General features: G+C 50.9%; 1 protein-coding gene across 7 annotated transcripts in view; it reads right to left on the bottom strand.

Annotated features, from left to right (window-relative positions):
* HIVEP3 (HIVEP zinc finger 3) overlaps positions 1-21,376 on the bottom strand; it is a 435,370-nt gene that overhangs the window by 72,830 nt on the left and 341,164 nt on the right. For 6 of the 7 annotated variants that reach the window (XM_081818222.1, XM_081818226.1, XM_081818227.1 and 3 more), the window contains one exon: positions 16,807-17,004. The gene's annotated coding sequence lies outside the window, so the exon portion shown is untranslated. Of the gene's footprint in view, positions 1-16,806; positions 17,005-19,893; positions 20,324-21,376 lie in introns of all 7 variants that reach the window. The other variant, XM_081818221.1, reaches the window with a different exon arrangement.

Here is a 21,376-nt window from a genome sequence, read left to right on the forward strand (position 1 = left end):
CATTGTGGTTCACTGGCAGAGAGGCTGATGCCCTTTCAAGTATCCTGACGCATGAGGAGGAAGATGGGTCCTTCCAGCTGAGGACCATCAGCTTAGAACCCCACAGAGTCCATGGAGAGTACGCTTGACGGTCCCAACACTGAAGCAGCAAGACCACCCCGTTTCATGGAGGGCAAGAACAGCCCGTCTTGCTTGCCTGGGCAGCCTCTGGTCCACCAGGGGGTAGTCAGTGACTGGACTACCCAAGAGGCCTACAAGTCACTGTATGGGCACCTGGCATGCTGCTTCTGTCCTCTTTCAGCTTCTGGGAAGAGCCTTTGGAGGTAGCTGATCACCCAACCCTCTGTACCTTGCCACCCACAGACCTGAGAGTCATGTAGCTGTCTATACTAAGTGCTTCGAGAAAGGGGCTCCATCCCACCCCCTGGAGGCTGCCCAGAGGCTGTCTCTTGTCCATAACAGCTCCCCTTCCTAAGACCCCTTAGGCTTCCCACATAATACGGGCTCTATGGCATGGTTCTGAAGTCCTCTTTAGGGGCTCCAGCTTGCATCTCTAGACTCATCTCTCCCTTTCTCCCTCCAGCCTGTGTGTTCTCATCACAGGGAGCTGAAGACTTCTCAGAATGCACACCATTCCCATTGCTGCAAATGCCCCATCCCTCCTAGACATGTGGCAAACTCCTCAGTGTCCTTCAAACTCACTTGTGATAGTCAATATTATGTGCCAGCTTGGCTGGGCCATGCTACCTAGACATTATTCTAGATGTTTCTGGGTAGGTATTTTATAGATGAGATTAACAACATTAAAAACAGTAGACTTTGAGTAAGGCAGACACTCTCCAGAATATGGGCGAACCTCATCCCATAAGTGGAAGGCCTGACTAGAACAAAGACTGACCTCGCCTGAGCACAAAGGAATTCTGCCAGCAGACAGACAGCTTTTGGACTCAAAATGTGACTCCCCTGGGTCTGCAGCCTGCTGGCCCACCCTGCAGATTTTGGATTTGCCAAGCCTCCATAATTGCATGAGCCAATTCTTTAAAATAAATCTCTTTCTCTCTCTCTAAATATATGTATTGACATCCTGTTGGCTCTGCTTCTCTGGAGAGTCCTGACTGTATACCACCCCAGACATCAAACCCTCCAGCAAGATTTGGGTGTCCCTCTAACATTCAGTCAAATACCTCTGTGTGTCTCACACTGTGTTGTAGTTTGTCTACAGATTTTTCTCCTCCAAAGACACAGGCTTCTTTTAGACCAAAGAGCCTCTCTAATTCACCATTACATCCTAAGCACCCAGCACAGTGGCAGACACACTAATAAATGGCGCTTAATAACTAATGCTTGTCCAAGGGTAGGTGAACTACTGAGAACAAGAAAGGACTACAGCAGGTCGCCTAGGGGAGTCCCACTGGGTAAGAGGGAATCAGGTCAAACTCTTGAAAGAGATCCTGTAAGATGGGCCAGAGGACAAGATAACTAGCTCCCGAAAACCAGGCTCATAGAGCCACTTAGAAATACAGGTCCACAAAGGGCTGTTCAATCTAGGAGAAGACCCCAAGGGTCAGCCTATAACCAGTCCCAGCTTCTTGGGCCCCACCCAGGAGCTCGGTTTAATCCAATACCTACTGAATCCTGACCACAGGTTCTTGTCAGGAATTCTCACTTTGGGTTTTCCTTTTTTGATGACACCTAAGTTCCAGAAACACTTGGGGAATGCACTGTTTGTGAGCTCCAAGGGAGCAGTTCTCTGCATTTTCTGACTTGCTGCCTGTTCTCCAAATCTCTCTAGTTCAGTCTTCATCAAGCAAGAAGATGTTGCCAAGTCTAATTTTTCTGAGGTTGATTTACAAAAAAAAAAGGTTCACTGCAATCCACACATCCTTTTCTCCATCCAAACTGAAACCAGACCAGGTGATTTTGAAAATTCTACCCTGGCAGAAGGCATGGCCTGGAGATGCAGGGCAGGAGGTGCACCCTTTGAGAATCACTGCTCTGTGCTTCCCAAAGCTCCAAGCACAAGTCTCTGGTTGCCTAGGGCACTGTGAACAAATAAGGGAGTGAACAGACCAATGTTAAACTGAAAGGGTTATAACATGCAAATTCCTCCTTGCAGAACGAACTAGGTAGGACCAAGTGCCTTTGATTCAGGAAAAAGGAAAAGAGCCACAAGAAAAGATAAGCTATAGATTGACAGAGGGACTGGTGCTGCGAGAAAGACGAATCACATCTTGTGACAAGAGGACAAACTGAGAATCAACCAGGATAATTACAAGGCTGGGGGGCAGAGGCTGACATTACTGAGCTCAGGAACATGAAAAATGAATTCCCCAGGGCCTGGAATCACCCACCTAAGTACCTCCCTCCAGCACCCAACAATGCTAGCCCCTGTCCCCACCCTTCATCTTTCCACCTGAAAATATGGGCAGAGACCATGGAACCTTGGTAGCTTTTTCCCCTGTCCAGAACCTCAGAAGACCCAATAGTGTTTCTCGTTTATCCTGCAGAAATGAGGCAGCCTCTGCCAGTTGCCAGCCAGCACCCATCTGGCAGGGTTCATGCAGCAGGACACGGCCCTGGAGGTCTGGGGTATCTAGAAGGGGACGCCGGGGTGGCCTGGGAAGGGAGTGGTGGGAGGCAGCCAGAAGTGCGGGGTGCTGAATCATGTCCCCCCGAGCACCAGCCCTGCTCACTCTCCTGTGGGGACTGCACACTCCCTTCCCAGAACTCCCAATCCCTCTGACTCAAGACAACCCTCTTCAAAGGGGTTTCCCAATAAGTTTGGCCCAGGTGAGTGATATCTCTTTCCCAAACAGGATGACACCCCTGCCCTCCTGCCCAGGGCATACACAATCCCCTTCTCCTATGGCAACAACAGTGGCCCATTCTCGACTGCTTACTACCTGCGCGGGGCTGGGCTCGAGCCGGTTTATACCACGTCCCCCCACCGAGATAATTTTCTCACGTGTCATATCTTTAGCCACAGATTTTAGAAGCAGAGGCTCTGTTTTCATCACCTTTATATTCGCTATGCCCGCCCCACAGGCCCTCACAGGTGTTTGTGAATGAACGAATGAATGAACGAACAAGTGAAGTTATAATTGTGGGAGACCTTGGTTAATGAGGAGTTTACAGAAGTTATCTTAATTCCTTTCTGGAAAAAAGGGGGTATTTTCATCTCTGAAACTAGAGAGTATATCAATCTGTTAATGAATCGGATTTTCTAAATGTTGAGTGTCGCTCTCGTAAACATAACTCCAGCAACCTGCTGTGTTAGTGTCTAGTATAATTCACATACCATAAATGTCACCCTTTTAAATGTACAATAAAGTGGTTTTTAGTGTATTCATAAGATTGTGCAACCGTCATCACTATCTAATTCCAGAACATTTTCATCACTCCAAAAAGAAACCCCGTACCCACTAGCAGTCACTCCACATTCCCCTCCACCGCCCGCCCCCCCGCCCCCCCCGGCACCACAGTCTCTGGCAACCATTAATTTATCTTTCTGTCTCTATGAATTTGCCTATTCTGGACACTTTATATAAATGGAATCATACAATCTTTGGTCTTTTGTGTTTGGCTTTTTTCACTTAGCATAATGTTTTTAGTCATTTGCTTTAATTTTTTTTTTTTTAAGATTTTATTTATTGAGAGAGAGAATGAGATAGAGAGAGCATGAGGGGGGAGGGTCAGAGGGAGAAGCAGACTCCCCGCCGAGCAGGGAGCCCGATGCGGGACTCGATCCCGGAACTCCAGGATCATGACCTGAGCCGAAGGCAGCTGCCCAACCAACTGAGCCACCCAGGCGCCCGTCATTTGCTTTAAAAATATCAGTATTTCATGGTGTTTCTCAACCCTGGGCCCCCCAGGGTTCTAAGGCCATAATGCCTGGGTGACATGCAGGTCAAAGCCGGCCAGCATGAGCCATCAGGACGGCACGGGGTCTGGTGGCGGATGTGTAGGACCAGGCGGTGTGGGAGTCAGAAGGTAGTCACAGCAGGGAAAATCTGGGGCTAGCAAAAGAACCAGTGGTTAGGAACCCATCTGTACTCAGAATGTTCCTGAGGGGGGAGGGGGTGAGACCCCTGCGGTGTCCTCAGGAGAGCCCAAGGGAAAAGCTGCCTGCAAAACCGATTCTCTGATGGGGAGAGAGGTGTGTCAAGGCCACCAGTCCTGGGCCTGTCATTCTGAGTTTGAAGGGAGAGCCCCATTTCTAAGGTGGCCTCAAAGCTCAACAGAAGGTGTGAGGCCCCAGGGCTTGCTGGTTCAGATCTTGGGGTGCAGAATGGACAGTGGCCCTTCTAACTGCATCACCACCCTCTCTAACCCAGGCATTCTTTTAGCTGGGAAGTCAACTCCTGGCAGGAAATCCCAACAGGCTGAGTGGAGGCAAGAACGCTTTGGTCTTAGGCAGTTTGTCCACGAATTGATTAATTAATTAACAGTTAATTCCCTTTTTGTGTGTTTGTTTGCAATTTTAACTTGCTTTATTCCACAGAGCATCTGATGAGTTAACAAACACAAAATAGGAGCACAAGTTAAAAATCACAAATCAACCCAGGGGCAGTGGAAGACACAAGGTCTAGACCAGAGGGATAGAAGAACATGGATAAGTAGAGGAGAAGGCCCCACACAGTGGCTGTATCTGGGCCCCAGATTCAGGATGCAGCTTCCTGGCAGTGAGAGGAAAGAACACCACAGCTGCACATTCTCAGGGCCATCCTCTAATACTACCTGGGCTCCCATGGGCCAGGCCTGGGCTGGGTCTGCTGGCATCTAACATGCCAGGTGGGCCCCACCCTTTACATCATTAGCTCTTGTTTGGGAAACACCGCGCCATTTGGTGACCATCATTTCAAGTTTTGCCAGAAACACACACCATCTGTTCTATTATTTATGGGATACTTTCATTTACATTGACGAATATGACTTGTTAAAACATAGGCTCCACCTAAGCAATAGGGATCATCGGTCTAACTCTAAGCTTTTACTGAGTCTAAGAAATTACTATTAACGTAGAGAAAATCACCCATTCTCCCCTAAAATCACCTCATGTTCTACTAGTGGTTTGTGTCCTGCACTTGAGAAATAAGCCCCTACCCCTGACTCTTGATGCATTGGGGCATACCTCCCTTATGGACAGCAAAGCTCCCCCTCACATCCTCCACCTGATGAAGTGATGGAGACAGTCCATGCACCAGCCCTGGTTTAGGGTCTCTCAGCAAACTCCATCAAGGGAAGGGCCCTTGAGCAGCATCCAAGTTAAAGTCTAAAGCCTATATGTGACAGATGAAGATGCTGGGGCTCAGGGAGCAGAAGGGACTTGTCCCAGATCACAAGGCCGGTGACTGTCCGTGTCAGGAGCCTCCCAGTCTCACCTTCACCACTGCTCCACACGGATGGGTGAACATTTATATAACTGAAGACTGGAACTCACTGAAGGAGGATGGCTAATGGAGGCATAGGGTCTCACCCAGCAAGCCCCATGAGGGCAGGAACCATGTCTATTTTTTTCAGTAGGGTAAATCCCGCACCCAGCCCTCTGCCTGGCACGTAGCAGGTGCTCAGAAAACACGAGGGGCCTGTTCCTGCCAGGTTCAGGAGGACGATCACTTCTTGGAGGGAGGGAGGGCCCTGGGCTGGTGCAGTGGCTTCCATCTGTATTTGCTGAAGTCTTTTTCAAGCGGGGTGGTAGATTTTTGGCTGTTGGTTACATTATTGCCTATTTTGTTGTCACTCTTTGGTTGAAATATTTTTTAAAATTTAAATATATTTGTTAAATACAGGAATAAATCTTTTTATTATGTTATGTTAGTCACCATACAGTACATCATTAGTTTTTGATGTAGTGACCCACGATCCATTGTTTGCGTATCACACGCGGTGCTCACTGCACTAGTATCCCTTTAACAGGTATGGTTTTCTCTTCTGCGAACAGAACACTGTGCTGCAGCTCAAGTGACCTTAACCGAAGAGGAAGAAATGACACCCCAGCTGGGGGTCTCCTCAGCTTGTCATCTCTCCCTCCACTTCCAAAGCCTAGGGTACTTGTTGCAGGGGGGGTGAATCTGAGCACGACTGAGGCCTACCAGGGCAAAGGGGGCATCTCGAAGCTGGTCATGGCATCATTGGCGTAGCTCACACAAACCAAAGCGATCTGAGAAGATCACGGGCCACGGTTTGGATAGAACACCTTCAAACTTCCCCACTGTTCAGTTTTCATATTTTTTTCCAATTTTTTTTTTTTTTTGCCACCAGAATTTTATAATAAACATCCTCTGTACACACATCTTTGCAGACTGGTGCTATTGTTCCATAGGCCAGGTTCCCAGAAATGGGACCACGGGTCGAAGGGTATGTGTGTTTTGCGTGGGAATAGCTATGGGGCCTATTGTTTGCGGCATCTTCCTAAGAATGAGCCATGTGATTTTCACTCACTGGTTTTGATTCTGTCCTGAAGACACACCTCCAACCCCTCGTCTCCAGGACAATCCCCTGGATGGTTGAGGACAGTCTTCTCTTCCTTAGTTTCCTCAAATGTCCCTCTGATAATGGGGTTACATGTCCCCTGTGGCTGATCCCTCTGGGGTGAGCTCCTCCCCATTGAAAGACAGGCGGAGAGGGACAGAAGCTTTTCTGATCCGAGTAGGTAGGGTTCTGAGTCCTTCTCTTCAGCTCCCCCCAAGCCACAACAGGCCTTCCTGAGAAAAAGACCCACCAGCCAAATCCTACCCCCACGTAAGAAAATGGAGCTCATTCTTCAATTAGGGAAAATGCCAATGACTTCGGAGCTGGACAAACCTTCAAGCATCTTCGAGCTCAATGCCTTATTTTACAAATGAGCCCTGGAGGGCAATGACCAGCCCAGGTTCACACGTGGGGTGTGGGAGCTGGGAGCCGGGTCACCGGGGGGTGCTTGGCTCCAGCTCTCTCTGCCTGCTGGTCCCTAGGAACCGTTTTACTAGAAAGGCACAGTGTAAATATTTTGCTAAGGAGCCAAGAGAAGAAACTTACCCAGGCTGAGCAGCCCTGTGCTGGGCGCTGGCCACGGACACAATGCTCAATGAGGGCCATTATCTGGGAAGGGAGGGCTGTTTGTTCAGCTTCGGGACGGTGCCAGAGCCCGGAGCCACCAGGCTTGCCACTCTGGCTGCCACACACAGAAGAGTCTCCTTGCACTCAGCAGACTCTGTGGTTATGCAATGCTGGGCCAGAAGGTTAACTCTCCCCAGACGGGAGCCAAGCCTTGCTCCTTCCTGCCTGAGCGTGTCCATCTGAAAATGTTCAAAATTCAGGGCCTCCATCTTTGCAGAAAACATTCTCGGGCCCTGAAACGGCTGGTTTATTCCAAAGGGTGTAGTGAGTCCATCCGGCACATTCCTACCAAGGCCCTGGGCCCGAGCCACGGTGACTGCCCACTGCTTCCCAGGCATCGCTCACGGGCCTCCCGGCCTGCTTCCCAGGAATCAGTGCTCCTGCCGACTCAGGCCTGGCACGCTCCTCCAGCCCCTCCACCTCTGTCAGTGGTGCTGGTCGAGCGCCCTTCTTTCTTAAACACGAGGGCTACCACCCCGCATTCACAAAGCCTCCCCCAACCACCCAGCCATCAGTCCTGGAGCTCAAGGAGTGAGTTTTCAAAACAAAAGAGATCTTGGATGTAATCTCTCCAACTGCTCCATTTTCCAGACGAGGAAACCGAGGCTGGGGGGGAGGGGCGTTGACTAGTCTGAGAGCAGACTGGGTCAGTGCGACTGTCAGTAGGGCTCTCTTCCCCTAGACTCTCGCACACCTCACATCCCAGACACTTCCCAGAACCCGACCACTTCCCACCGTCTCCACAGCCACCAGCCTGGTTGGCAACACCATCACCTCCTGGTGACGACATCAGCCTCCCAGCTGGTCTCCCGTCCTGCCCTGGCCTCCTGCAGTGCCGTCTCCACACACAGCGAGGGTGGGCCTTTCAGACCATGCAGCAGACCTCCAAGGACTTCTCAGTTATCTGCCCACCTCCTGTCCATCCCCTCTCCAGCCTCCTCTCCTCCTAGGCCTCCACCCCCACCCCTCCAGCCGCACGGGCGCCCTCAGGGTCCCCCCACGTGATCACCCCTCTGCCTCAACACTTTTCCCCAGAGAGCACGGTGCTCACTCCCTTAGCCCTCAGGTCTTCGCTCAAACGCCACCCTCCGAGGCCCACCCTGACTGCCTGGTTCCTTGTCTTTCCTGGCTCACCTCGCCACACATTAGGTACCTCACAGGAGTACAAGATAACACCTGCCTATTTATTTTACAGATAATATAAAATATACAGTCTGTGGCAAGGGGACAAAATGGGTGTCTATTTCCCCTACCACAGTGGAACTCCAAGAGGTAGGGATCTGCATCTTGTCACCTAGAATGGTATGTGGCACCTTCGGGTTAGGCATGGCTGGTTTTAAGGAGGATCCATCTCTGAGGATGGATGACGGTGATGGCGGTCCTCGTGTTGCTGTGCCAGAGCCCACGTGAGTCAGGAGTGGGGGGAGGGGACGAGTTTGGTTGCACAGGCAGGGTCAATGGAAGGAGAGGCTCTGAAGGCTCCAGGGAGGCCAGCTGAGAGGCTCTATGCTTAGGGCCTGATGGGGGGTGGGGGGGACGCCAGACCCGGGCGTCAGTGCCTCCTCAGCCCGGCCCAGGCGGGGCTGCTGCAGAAAAGCCGATTCCCAGAGGCAGCCACAGAGAGGTGCCACTGAGGCACGGCCGGCCCCGCCCTGCTCTCGGGTACCTTGAGTCTACAAGTCCCCAAACCTCTCTATCACTTTAAAAGCTCTCCAGTGGGAGACTCACAGGCCCCGCCGGGCTTGGGGGCCTCCGCTGAGCTCCTGTGCACAGAGCCTTATTCCCACGGATAAATATCTGCGGAGTGAATTAAGAGAGAGGCGGAAGGGAAGGGGCAGGAGCTAAGATAGACCCAGGAGAGGAGACAAAGGCTGGGAGCCACAAAGCGATCCCAAGGAAGCCCGCCAGCCAGAACCCAGGCAGAGACAGAACGGCTTGTCCCGACAGGTGGCACAGGCGGTTTCAGCTCGCACTTGCTCTCCCACACCTGCAGCTACGCCGGTCGGAAGCACAGATCTCCGGCAAACAGAAACTCGTGATTTCGGTTTTATTCTGATTGACATTTTTATTTACCCACGGCACAGTTTCTTTGAGGTTGGCTGGTTTTATTCTAAAGAGGGGCCCTAACCGTGTTCCCGGGTGACTGGCTGCGGACACCTCTCTTCCCAGTGGGCCCCAGACCATACTGACTCCGCTCTCCGCACATTTGTTGGACTCTTACACCAGAGCCTTTTCTTCTAGGGGCGTGTGTGCATCCCTCAGGCTCCGGTCCTTAATCCCCTGCATGTCTCTCTCGAATTTCTCACCCCATCTGATGAGCAGCTCCCACAGCTGCACACATCACTGTCCTGCCCCGGAACGCCCCAGGCCCGTGTCTCCAGTGGCGACGGCTCAGCTTGGACAACCGCTGGCCTCTCGAATTCCATATGCTTAAGCACCCACCTCATCGCTTCCCCTCTCCCTCTGGGGGAGCCATTCTCCTACACTCCCAGGCTTGCAGTCTCAAAAGCACCCCACAACCCCACTCTTCTGCCCCCATACCACCCATTCATCCATTCCTAGCCGTTCCCTCATTGGTTCAACACTTACTGAGCAAGCACCCTGTGTGACAGGCTGTGCTGGAGTCTGGGGACATTCACCATGCCTGTCCCTCCGCCCTCAGTGGAACCTCCAGGACCACCCCAGGTCCTGAAATTGTGAGAGGAAGCCAGTCCCACATTTGCAAGTAAGTCACAGAGTGATCTTGGGCAAAACTTGCCATGTCTGAGCTTTGGTGTCCTTCTCCGCTCTCAGGGAAGATTATCCATTCCTGCTTCTCTTCCCCCCAGCCTGGCGGTGACACTCACAGGTGATGTCAATCTAAAGAATGCTTATGATCATCACCTTCAACCATCCTGCAGCCTTCTTCTTCCTACAGACCATGGCTTTATCCCCCCTCCCTGCCTCCTGAGATTGGGCCGTAGAATCTGCATTTTAGAGAAACACTCCAGGCGATTCTGTTGTAGGGAGATGGTTTGTGAACCACACTTGGAGAAATTCTGGCTCACGAGATAAAGTTCAGACTCCCTCTCCATCCCCCCAGTCCCTGAGCAGACCCCACCCTGCTTTCCAGGCACAGGTCCCAGTCTCTCGCAGGAGGGCCCTTCACAGTCACCAGGCTGGTCCGTCTGCTCACCAGCCTGAACCCAGAATTCTTCTCTTGCCATTTCCCCAGCACAGAAAGCCTTCCCGAGCTCCCTCTCTCTGCAAGTCTCTTTCCCACCCTTCGAGGTCCAACTTAAATGACTTCTCCTTCCTCCATAAAGGTCAGAAACACCTTGTCGTGGGTACCCCAGCAGGCACATTCCCTGTCATTTCCCTGGCCCTCCTGGGTTGCTGGCTGGCTTCTCACCAGCTCACATCCGAGCTTCCTATCCAGACTGTAAGCTCCCTGAGGGCAACTGTCCATCCTACAGATCTTTGTGTTCAACAACAATGCTTGCTGAGCATCTATAAACACCTAAACACACACGCAGGGGCACACAAAGGAGGAGGGGCAGAATTCCTGCACGAGGGATGCCCCCTGTGGAGCAAAAACAGAGGGTAATTGCATACCTGCCCAGAGTAGAAATACAGAGAGGGTATCGCAGGGTCCCAGAGCAAAGGTTCCTGATGTCATGGGGGAGGCGATGGCGGGGGGTGGGGGAGGGCAGAGAAGGAGAATCCAGAAGGAAAGAACTCAGGGTAAAGGATTAAAGTGTGAGGAGTCCCTTCTGCACCGAGTTGGGGAGGAGGAGGGAGAGGGATGGAGAACGGGAATGGGCTGGGCTGGGGAAGCTGAGCTGAGGAGCCGGGCTCATCCTGTGGGTCAAGGGTTGGCAGATCCAGCCCGCTGCCTGTTCTTGTACATCAAGTTTCACAGCCACGCCCATTCCTTTACACACTGTCCATGGCTGCTTGCACGCAGCACACTGGAGGGAAGCAGGTGCAAGAGAGGCCGTGTGGCTCGCAAAGCTTAAAATAGTTACTATCTGGCCATTTCGAAAAAAAGTGTTGCTGCTCCCTGCCATGCATGTGGGAAAGGACCGGTGGATTTTAAGCAGGGGACAGCACGGTCAGATTTTTATCTTCCTATCCCTCTGGGACAATGGAGGGAGGGGCTGGGGCAGACAAGCTGGCAGGAAGGGAAGGCGGTTGGGAGGTTAGTGTAACTGTCCAGGTGGGGGGTGGATATGATACCACTGCTGTTGTTTATCAAGAGATTTATTAAGAGTCGCCTGAGCCTGCACTGGGCTAAGCCCTTTACACGTATTCCCTCGTCTGCTCTGCACAGCAACTGCAGTTTGTGTTGTTCTCCCTGTCTCACAGATAAGGCACAGAGAAGTGAAGCAACTTGCCCAAGGTCACACAGCTGGTAGGCAGCAGAGCCAGAACGCAAACCCAGCGCCAAACTCAAGGGGGCCATCAGTGCCAAGCTCAAGCATGTTTGCTGGTTGACAGATCCCTTTGAGCTTCCCTGAGAATTCACAGAACACAAACCCTCTACAGGAGAAAATCTTCCCTGAGTCGAGTCAGGCAGGAAGTGGGAGGCAGGAGTGTGGCTATTTTGGAAAAGCGACACGAAAAACCACGAAACTTCCTACCTGTCCCGTTTTGCTCCCATCTGTCCTTGGAAACAAGGCTGCCCCTCTCTTAGATAAAAAGGTGTTTCTCCCCACACGGTGGCCCTGCCGCTGGTGGTGGGAGAGAGCCCTAAGCTTAGCACACGTTCGCTATTTTTAAAGGACTATATAAACAAACAGGGCTATGTAAATAAGAAAAAAAAATGAGGTCACCCTTTTAAAATCTAAAAATGTTCTTTTTCGATGGGGTGAGCAGCAAAACCTCAGAAAGAAAGAACTGGTGCTTTTTTTATCCCTGAGAGGCCTTTTCCAGCCCATAGTCTCCCAAAGACACGGGGCCGGCCCCTCTCTTCCCGGCACCCACTAGGGAAGGCAGGCAGCCTGGGAGCCAGGACTCCTGGGTTATATTCCTGACTCTGCGGGCCTCGAGTGCCCAAAGCTACTGCCCAACCCGAGCCACCACCTGTCTGGGACATTGGTCCCCATCCAGGTCACGCTTGGCATGCTGAGCCGGCTGTCCCCTCTGCCGTCCTGCTCCCTCTCCCCTGGCCCGCACCTGGATCTGCCAAGTGGCTGCAGGGGTCTCTACCAGCTGCTTAGAAGCCATGTGTGTGTATTCCCTCCATATCCCCCGGCTCCCATGGCTCGCATTTCTCTACACATCATCTACTCTCCCCACCTTCTTCCAGACCTCTTCTCCCAAGCTGATGGCTGGAAGTCAATAGGGCAGCCCTGGGAGAAGTGTTTAGGTCATCAACAATCGTCAGGAGACAGCCCCGTGTTGGCAGGAGCCCAGGAGGCTTCACTGTTTCCCAAGAACTTCTTCCAGCACTGAGCTGCCCCCCCGCCCTGTGACCCTCTCCCGCCGTCAACAGCATGACCCTGCGCCCCCGCCTTCCACACCTTCCCCCTCTGCCTCTCAGCCCCAGCATCCTTGGCTCCGTAAAGCACAGAAATGAGAACCACCAGTATCTGCTGAAGGGGTGTCTTTCAAATGGGGTTCCATGAGGTGTTTCAGAGGTTCTTCAAATGTCACTCGAGAATTTTATTTCAAAACTATAGTATGACTCCTCCTACATAAAACTGCCATGGGAAATGGGTCTGCACATTCAAACGTGTTCTATGGCACATCGCAGTAACACGCCAAGTACACACAGTAGGGGTGGCCGGCTTAACTTGGTTTGTGCAGAACTCAGACAAAAGCCTGGGTAGATCTTGAACTTTGGTATTAAAATATGTCTTCAACTAGAAAGACTGGAGCCCTTTACTGGGCATCTTTATGTTGCTGCTTCTTAAATTCGGGACTATACACGTTCACATGAAACCACACAAACAAGTACGCTCTCAAACTTTCCGTGATATGAGAATACGGTATGTGGATTATCACAAAAACGTCATCACTGATTGTGGGTTTCCTGTCTGAGTGTTGTAATAAGAAGGGATTCAAGCAGTCACTTGATACTGTCAGTGATACAGACCAGAATTCCCTTCTGCTCCTTCCCCAGTGTCCACATAACATCGAACTGAAGATCATCCTGGGCTGAAGATAAGCTGTTAGAAGTCTGGTACCATTCACATCATCGTATAGATATGACTGAGAATTTTCTTAATACTGCGCAACCAAGCCAAACAAAACAGAAGTAAGAAAGCATGTTAGATGTTATAGTTGGTAAGCGATAAAATGGTTATCTAGAAGAGAGGCCAGCAAAATTGTATAGAGGACCAAAGAGTAAATACCTTTGACTTTGTGGGAGAGGAAGTCTGTCACCATTACTGATCTCTGCCATCAGAGCAGGAGAGCAGCCAGAAATAATGTGGAAATAAATGGCATGATTTTGTCCCAATAAAATTTTATATACAGAACTCAGGCAACAGCCTGGATTAGGCCCACGGGCAGGAGTTTGTCAATCCCTGATCTAGACTCGGAGATTTCAGTGTGTTTATTGATGGGCTTTCATTATAAATAGATGTCAAAATTTTGAATTTAAATGATAAATGTATATTAATAAACAACCACTTGAATCTGTTTTATATTATTGGCATTCCACGGAGGATTTGACTTTTAACAATGGCTTCTAAGACCACAGAAGTTGGCAAACTACTAGCAGAGAGCTTAGCTGCTGAGAAAATGCTTTACAGCCTGTTTTCAAATTAGGTTCATCTTGACTTACTCAGAAATCAGGTGTAGTCTGGAGAGAGCCCCGGTCCAGGGCCCTAGTAAAGTGGGAGGCATGACTCCGCATCTCCCTGCCCTCGAATAACCTCAAACATAGCCGTCCCCAAGCTCGCATGTGTGAATGGGCCTCCGCAGCACAGGGGAGTCAGCAATGCCCCCGAAGGCCGGCATGCAGCTGGCTCCTACCTGGCACACCCACCTGCCCAGGCCTGAGCCCTCTACCGTCCTCAGGTGTGATCTATTCCAGCCCCCTCCATGGCGGCTGGCGGAGGCTCTGCCAGCCGCGGGTCCATGAGCACCTGGACGCTCCAGAAGCCCTGAGTCAGCACCCCATTAATCACAGAGGCTTTTATTCCCCAGGGAGAGCACAGGAAGGGGCGGGGACCAGATTTCTTGCTGGAACTGACGGGGCTCATTTCCCTCTAGACCAGTCCCATCCTTTAGCGAGTCTCCCACGCAGCTAGCACAGCCCACATAGACAAAAGGAGAATTTAGCAGTGAAGTAGGGGAGGTCAAATGCCAGGTCTGGGGAGGATCCCCCCACCCCACCCCCGTACTCCCTTGACGGTCCTCCCATATCTCTTCTTGCAACCCTCAGAGGTTTCTGTTTCCAGCCAGGTTCAAGTATTTCTGCACACCTAGCTAAATAAACCCAGTGCCCTGAGACCACTGGCAGAGGAGACCCACAAAGGCTGTGACATATGCAGAAGGAAACAGCCGCTCAACTGAGGTGTGAGATATCCCAGGGTACCAAGGAAGGGGACCCATTCCTTGTGGTGCTACTAATTCCTATTAAAATGTAGACACTCCTGGGAAAGGGTCATTCTTGAAGCTGTTATTGCTTTTCTTCAGGAAGCATCTTGGTGGAGAAGATAGTGCTGGGTCTTTTGTGGCCCGAGGCTAGGCTCCTTCTCGTGGTGTGACCAGCTTTAAATCACTGAACCTCTCTGCGCTCGGTTTCCTTATCTCTGCAAGAAGGACGCCAGAGCCAAGATTCCCTTGGGTCTGAGTGGTACTCAGGCTCGTCTATAAAGTGCCAGGCCCCATACACGGTGTTGGTCGCTTTACTTCCCTCTGGCCCTTGAGGGCCAGATGGCCGTACCAGCTGCTTAGAAGCCATGTGTGTGTATTCCCTCCATATCCCCCGGCATCCCCCCGCAGCAGCCAGGAGGGCAGAGAGCTGGCCGACCCACCTGCAGGAGTCAGAGGGCTGCCTCCCACCTGGGGAAGTCCCTGCTATGTGTCCAGCACCATTCTAGGGGCCTTCCTGATCTGCACAGCAACTGTGTGGCAGGCACCAGCCCTTTCTCATTTACAAGCGAGAAGGATGAGGCAAGGTGACCAAGCAACTTGCCTCCTAAATAGCAAATGCCTCACGAAACCGGTAAGTGCCGGAGCTGGGATTTGAACTCAGGAAGATCCAGCATCTCCACTATGAAGCACCCCATCAAACCTCTCCTCTCAGAGGGAGGCACAGATGCTCAGTCCTTCTTCCTCAGAATCCAGGGGTGCTTCCTCCACCTCGGCTGGAAAGCCCTGGTCACGGCCTGGGTCTAGTGGACCCATGTGGTGCGTCTGAGCTGTGGGCAGAGGCCTGGGCCCAGCCACCCCGTGGTTCAGGCAGTTACAGTGATGCCATCTTAGAGAGCTGCCTGAGGCCCTGCCCTCCTCTCTGTAAGCAAGAAGGCACGTGGAGGAAGGGGATGAGGCAGCGTTCACGGCACCCAGGCTGCCAAGCCCCCTGGGGACTCATAGCCAAGCGCAAAGACCCAAACACAGGGTGAGCATCACCAGAGCTCCAAGAAAGAGGCCCTGGAGCCCCCAAACATTGGCTGCATCTGAATCAAAATACAGATTCCTGTAGCCCCAATCCCGAGAATCTGGTTCAGAGAACATGGGTGGGCCGGGGAATCTACCCCCTGCAACCTACTTAGGTGATTCTGATATACCCCAAAGCCAGATAAAACATCCAAAGACACATTCCCAGCCCAAAGAGCTCTAACCCCACACAGCTAACCTGAACCACCACCTGAACCTAACCTGGAACCACAACACATACCTGAAGAGCCGACTACATAGACACATAGACAACTCTACCGATGCAAGGGCCCCTCCCCAGGCACATTCAGTCAGCATCTCTGGAGGTTGGGGCACTGCTACCGGAATTTTTAAAAACTTTCTGGAAGATTCTAACGTGTAGCCAGGCCTGAGAACCCGACATCCTTCCAATTCCTCACCACAGGGAGGGTCCTGAAGAGATGCAGCTCAGTCTTCAACACCCACTATGCTCCTCTGAGTAGGGAGGGGGTGGCCAGGGGGCTCCTCAGGCCAGAGCCATCAGAGGGGCAGGCGGAGAGGGGGGCAGAGAAGACGGTGGCCCTCTGGAGTGTGGGCTGGCATGTGGGGAGGGCTGTGATATCTTGAGAAGAGGTGTTGCCAGGGACAGAAGGGAAACTGAGGAACTAGGAAGACAGCTGGGGGAGATGAGGTGGGGCAGGGAAAAATCCTGGCCCTCAAGGTCTCTACTCCTGGCCAAGGAAGTCCTGAGGATTTCCCATTTCCACAGAGGCTCAAGGAAGGTAATAATAATAATAATGATAATGATAATGATAATGATAATAATAATAATAATTTGAAAGAGGAATACCAAGCTCATGCAAAAAAGACCAAAATGGTGCCCCCAGCAAGCATATTCAATGACAGCCCATTTCTTTTTTTTTTTTTTTTTTTAAGATTTTATTTATTTATTTGAGAGAGAGAATAAGATAGAGAGAGCATGAGAGGGGGGAGGGTCAGAGGGAGAAGCAGACTCCCTGCCGAGGAGGGAGCCCGATGCGGGACTCGATCCCGGGACTCCAGGATCATGACCTGAGCCGAAGGCAGTCGCTTAACCGACTGAGCCACCCAGGCGCCCGACAGCCCATTTCTTACCTGTGCTGAAGGCACCACTTTCGATGACCAAAACTAAAACACTGTTCTCTTTGGAAACCAGCGTTCATGTCCACTTCCGCTGCGTGGCCTTCCTCTCATGCTCTGCTCTGCCCTCTGGAAGGGAGAGCTGGCCTGGCCAGTATCTCTTGAGGCTCCGCCATGAACTAGTTAGAGGCTGCCAGGTTGGTGCCTTGAATCCTGCAGGGGATGGTTGAAAAGTACGGTCAAAGAGTTTGCTTGGTCAACTTCCTCAGACACAGAACAATCTCTGCCTGGTTGCAGGAGGCCTAGGCCCCCACAGCGCCTCCCAAGCTGCTTGTCCTGGGCTAGATCCCCACATCCCCTGGGGAGACAGCATGGCGAGGTGGCCCTTGTGCCCTCTTGTATCTTGCACATGGCACCTAACTTCTCAGAGCCCCTATTTCTCCACCAGTAAGTAGGCAGAATTCCAAGATGGCCCTCAAGGTATCCCGTCCCCCTGGTGCATGCATGCTGCATAATCCCCAGGACCGTGAATATGGTGCACTTTACTCTTGTGATTAGGTTATGTTACAGGGCATGGCTGATCTCAAAACAGATGGTTCCATGGGCTCGACCTAACCAAAAAAGTCCTTTAACAGCAGAATTTTCTCTGGTTGGTAGCAGAAGAGAAAGTCATGGAGATTAGAATCAGGAGGATTTGACTTGTAAGTTTGCTGCCTTGAAGATGGAAGGGCATGTGGAAAGGACTGGGGTCCACCTTTCGGGGTTGAGAGCAGCCCCCTGCTGACAACCAGCAAGAAAACAGGACCTGAGTCCTACCTGGAATCTTGGATTGTACCTGGATTCCCACAACAAGTGAATGAGCCTGGAAAAGCAGAACCTTCCCCAGAGCCTCAGGATGAGAGCTCAGCTCACAGGCACCTTGATTTCATCCCTGAGCAGAGAATCCAGCCTCTCTGTACCAGGCTTCCCACCTCTAGAACTGTGAGCTAAGAAATGAGTGCCACTCAGTTTGAGATGCTTTGTTATACAGTGAGGGAAAACCAATACCACCAGCACAAGTGATTTATATTCAGGCCTGGGAGAAAATTAAATCCAACAAGTAGACCCAAGAGCACACTGTACTCCCCAAATCACTAAACAGCGCATTCAAGGCCAAAGGCGGTCTGGCTTAGGGCAGGGGCTCAACCATGATTACCGGTCAGTGGATGAATGAACGAGCACCAGTCTTTATTAGTCAACTTGCTAAGAATGGCAAGTGCCTCCCAGGGTTCTCATGATTCAGCGTTCATGGTCCCACAGCGTGCCCAGTGATCTAGGTCTGGAGTAACCTGCACACGAGCCTGGGGCACTGTCCCCTTCCTTCTCTGGGGCACTGTGCTTTTTAGTAGCACAGCCTTGGAAGAATTAGTCTTCCGGCAACCACATCCCACTGCGGATTCCTCCAGAGCGTGCATGTAGCCAAAGCCACGGTGCTGTCCCCTCGCCGCTGTACCTGCTGCTCTAGAATCCAGCCAGCCCCGCCCCCCACCCCAGGGCAGCATCACACGACCACACAGGGCCTCCGTCTATCATGTCCCGATTCTGTCGTCCAAAGCATCTAAATTTTTCACCACTCCTTGGTGTTCATCAGCCCCATCACCACTCCTTGGTGTTCATCACCCACCCGGCTCTGATAGATCTCAATTATTAATACAAACAGCTGTGCTCCATCCCTCCCCGTGTGGCAGCACTCATTTCTTAAAACATGCTATCCTCTGAACACAGGCCACAATTCCCCAACTCTGAGCCTTGGCTACTGCTACCGCCCTCCCCCTCACAACCATGCCTACCGGGCCAACTCCTGCCCGTCTTTCCTCAAAAGGCTCAGCCAGCCCCCCGACAACTGGACTTAAGTCCTGCCTCCCCGCAAGACCCAGAGTACATTTGTGGTGCCTCTTAAGATAAATAACAATGCCTGCTATGCACAGAGACTCTGGGAGTCTTGCAGGCCCTGTGACTGCACACACCTCGGCGGGCTCAGTCCAAGCCACTCCCCACCCCTGGAGACTGGGACAGGGTCTCACGCACCGTTGGTGTAGAACAATTCTCTGTAGGACCTAACTGGGTGGCTCATTCATGGAACAGATATCGCATGCAGCACCTATTTTGGGTCAAGCCCAGTAGTAAGTGCTGGGCACGAAAGAGTCAAGATTCAGTCCCTGCCTTCAAGGGGACCACAATGGTGGGGGGAGGGGCCAGGAACGAAGGAACGCACAGAGTCGCGGGTTAGAAGCTTAACTACACCCTGAAGGCATAAAGAAAAGAGTGGTCAATTCTGACGGTGTCTGAATGTATGAGAGAAAGAGAGAGTATTTCAAATGGTAAGAAGTGTAGGTAGACAGGAGACCCCAAAGTGGTGGAATGTTCGACAAGTTGCATGCTGTCTGTATGGCTGGAAATGAGGGGCAAGAGCTGATCAGGGGGAGAACCTGGTATACGGAGTGGCCTGGACTCGATCTCACAGTGGAGTGAGGCCACCAAATCCTTTTAATCAGTGAGGTAATGCGGTCGGGACCAGAGGTGTGGCTGGAGGGGAGGACCGGATCAGGTGGAGGAAGCTAGCCACTGCCCCCCCGCCCCCAACCCCCCCAGTGGGGCCAGCACCACCCGAGCACCACTCCTGGCCTCCAGCAGCAGGTGAGAGAGCCGGGCGGACACACCTGCACCCGGGTCACCAGGAAATGTTACACACACCTGAGGTTCTCCACGGCAAACGGAGCCCATGTGTTTACCTCTTCTCCCCTCAACACCAGTGAAATAAAGAGAAATGTTCAAGTAAGAACATCTCTCGGGTAGCACCAGCTGGCCAGCAAGTCTGAGGAAAAGCAGACGAGGAATGATAGAAAATCGAATCAAAGCTAAGCCAGCTTCACCCACCGGGGGGCAGGCAAAGGCCCACCTGCCAAATCCCCAGGGAATCCTGCTCAGAGGCAGTGGGAGCTGGGGCAGGGCCCGCTGGCTGGAATTACTGAAATCCAAGGATAATGAGTGAATCCTTTGGGTTTCCAAAGAGACCAAAGTAGGAAGGAGAGGAGGACAGAAACCACCTACCCCACACCTCACTGTCTTCATCAGCAGCCCTCTTCTTCCAGGAGACTCTAGCCCTGACAGATGGCTTGACTGCTCATGACAGAGACCTCCTGAAGGATCCATCAGCCCGTCAATCAATAGTTTGTATCCTAAGATTCTTTGAGTCCCTTGCCTTGCCTCAAAATTCCCCCTCACTCTTTCCCTCAGTCCCAGCCTGTTGGATTGTATTCCTTGCATGATCCTGATGAAGCTCCACATTGACGTATCCATTTTCAAGGAGACTTTCAATCCTCAGCAAATCCCGACTTTGCCTGCCTTCTCTGGAGATGCCAAAGCTCCATGGAGGTGATGTTGCCCCTTACCCAAGTGAGCAGCTTTTGTCCCAAAATTTTGAGAATCAAATTGACATTGGACTTGACGTCCTCATCATTAACTGCCAGAGGGCAACAAAGACTGCAGAGCTCTGAGGAAAAAGGGTTAAAAGATCCGTTACTCTGCCCCCTCTCAAAGCCAAAGAGAGAAGTACTAAAAATAGCATGCCACCCACTTATCTCTTCTTAAAACAATTACTCAAGGAATTACTACAATAAAATAAAAACTGTATCAGAATAAGTAATTCAAGAGAGCGCAAGACAGGATACACAGGAAACAGTGATGAACAATAAAATAGAAAAATGTACAGTCAGATCTAAGCCAATGTTGATAATAATGGGCTCATCTCATTGGGAATTAGATACCCTTTAATTCTTGACATTAATCAAGAAGCATGGGTTTTAATTTCTTAATTTAAGGGTAACCATTTCTAGAAAATGAAATAAGATATAGACGTTTTAACCACTGTGTGTGAGTGGGCAGGGGGACAAAAAATTCAATTAATTAATTCAGTTAATTAAGCATTAGGAAAGGGACAGCCAGACAGGAAAGGAAAAAGTATCTTAACCAAAAGACATAAAATAAGCCCAAAACATATCAATAAATGTTACTAAATTAAATTATTCTATTTTAAGATAACAGATTAGGTTGAATGGGAAAAAAAATCCAGCCATATGCTGTTTGGAAGTGATACACTTAAAACAAATTGACACAGGTTGAACTCAAAAAATGGCAAGGAGACATAACAAGCAAAACGGTAACAAAAACAAGGTAGGAAAGTTAGTATTAATATCCGACAAAATGCCAAAATGTTAAATAGAATAAAATGGGACATTTTAGATTGCTAATGGGTCTGTTTCTCCATGAAGTCACAAAAATCATGAACCTTACCTTCACCCTGAACCACAGAACCATAAAATATATGAAATAATATAGTTTTAGGACCACAAGGAGAAGACACATACAGAACAATATAGGTCTTAAACACACTACTCTAAGTCTGATGGTACAAGTAACTGCCAAAGAAAAGTATGGAGGCTTTGAAGACATAGTTTGAATGCTTAACTTCATCTAGATGCAAGAAGCAGAGAAAACATCTTTTTCTCAAATGTCCTTGTAGCAGACTACAAGAAAATCTCAAATT

This window comes from Leptonychotes weddellii, chromosome 4 (assembly GCF_054177405.1).
Source record: "Leptonychotes weddellii isolate Sample4059 chromosome 4, ASM5417740v2, whole genome shotgun sequence".
NCBI lineage: Eukaryota > Metazoa > Chordata > Mammalia > Carnivora > Phocidae > Leptonychotes > Leptonychotes weddellii.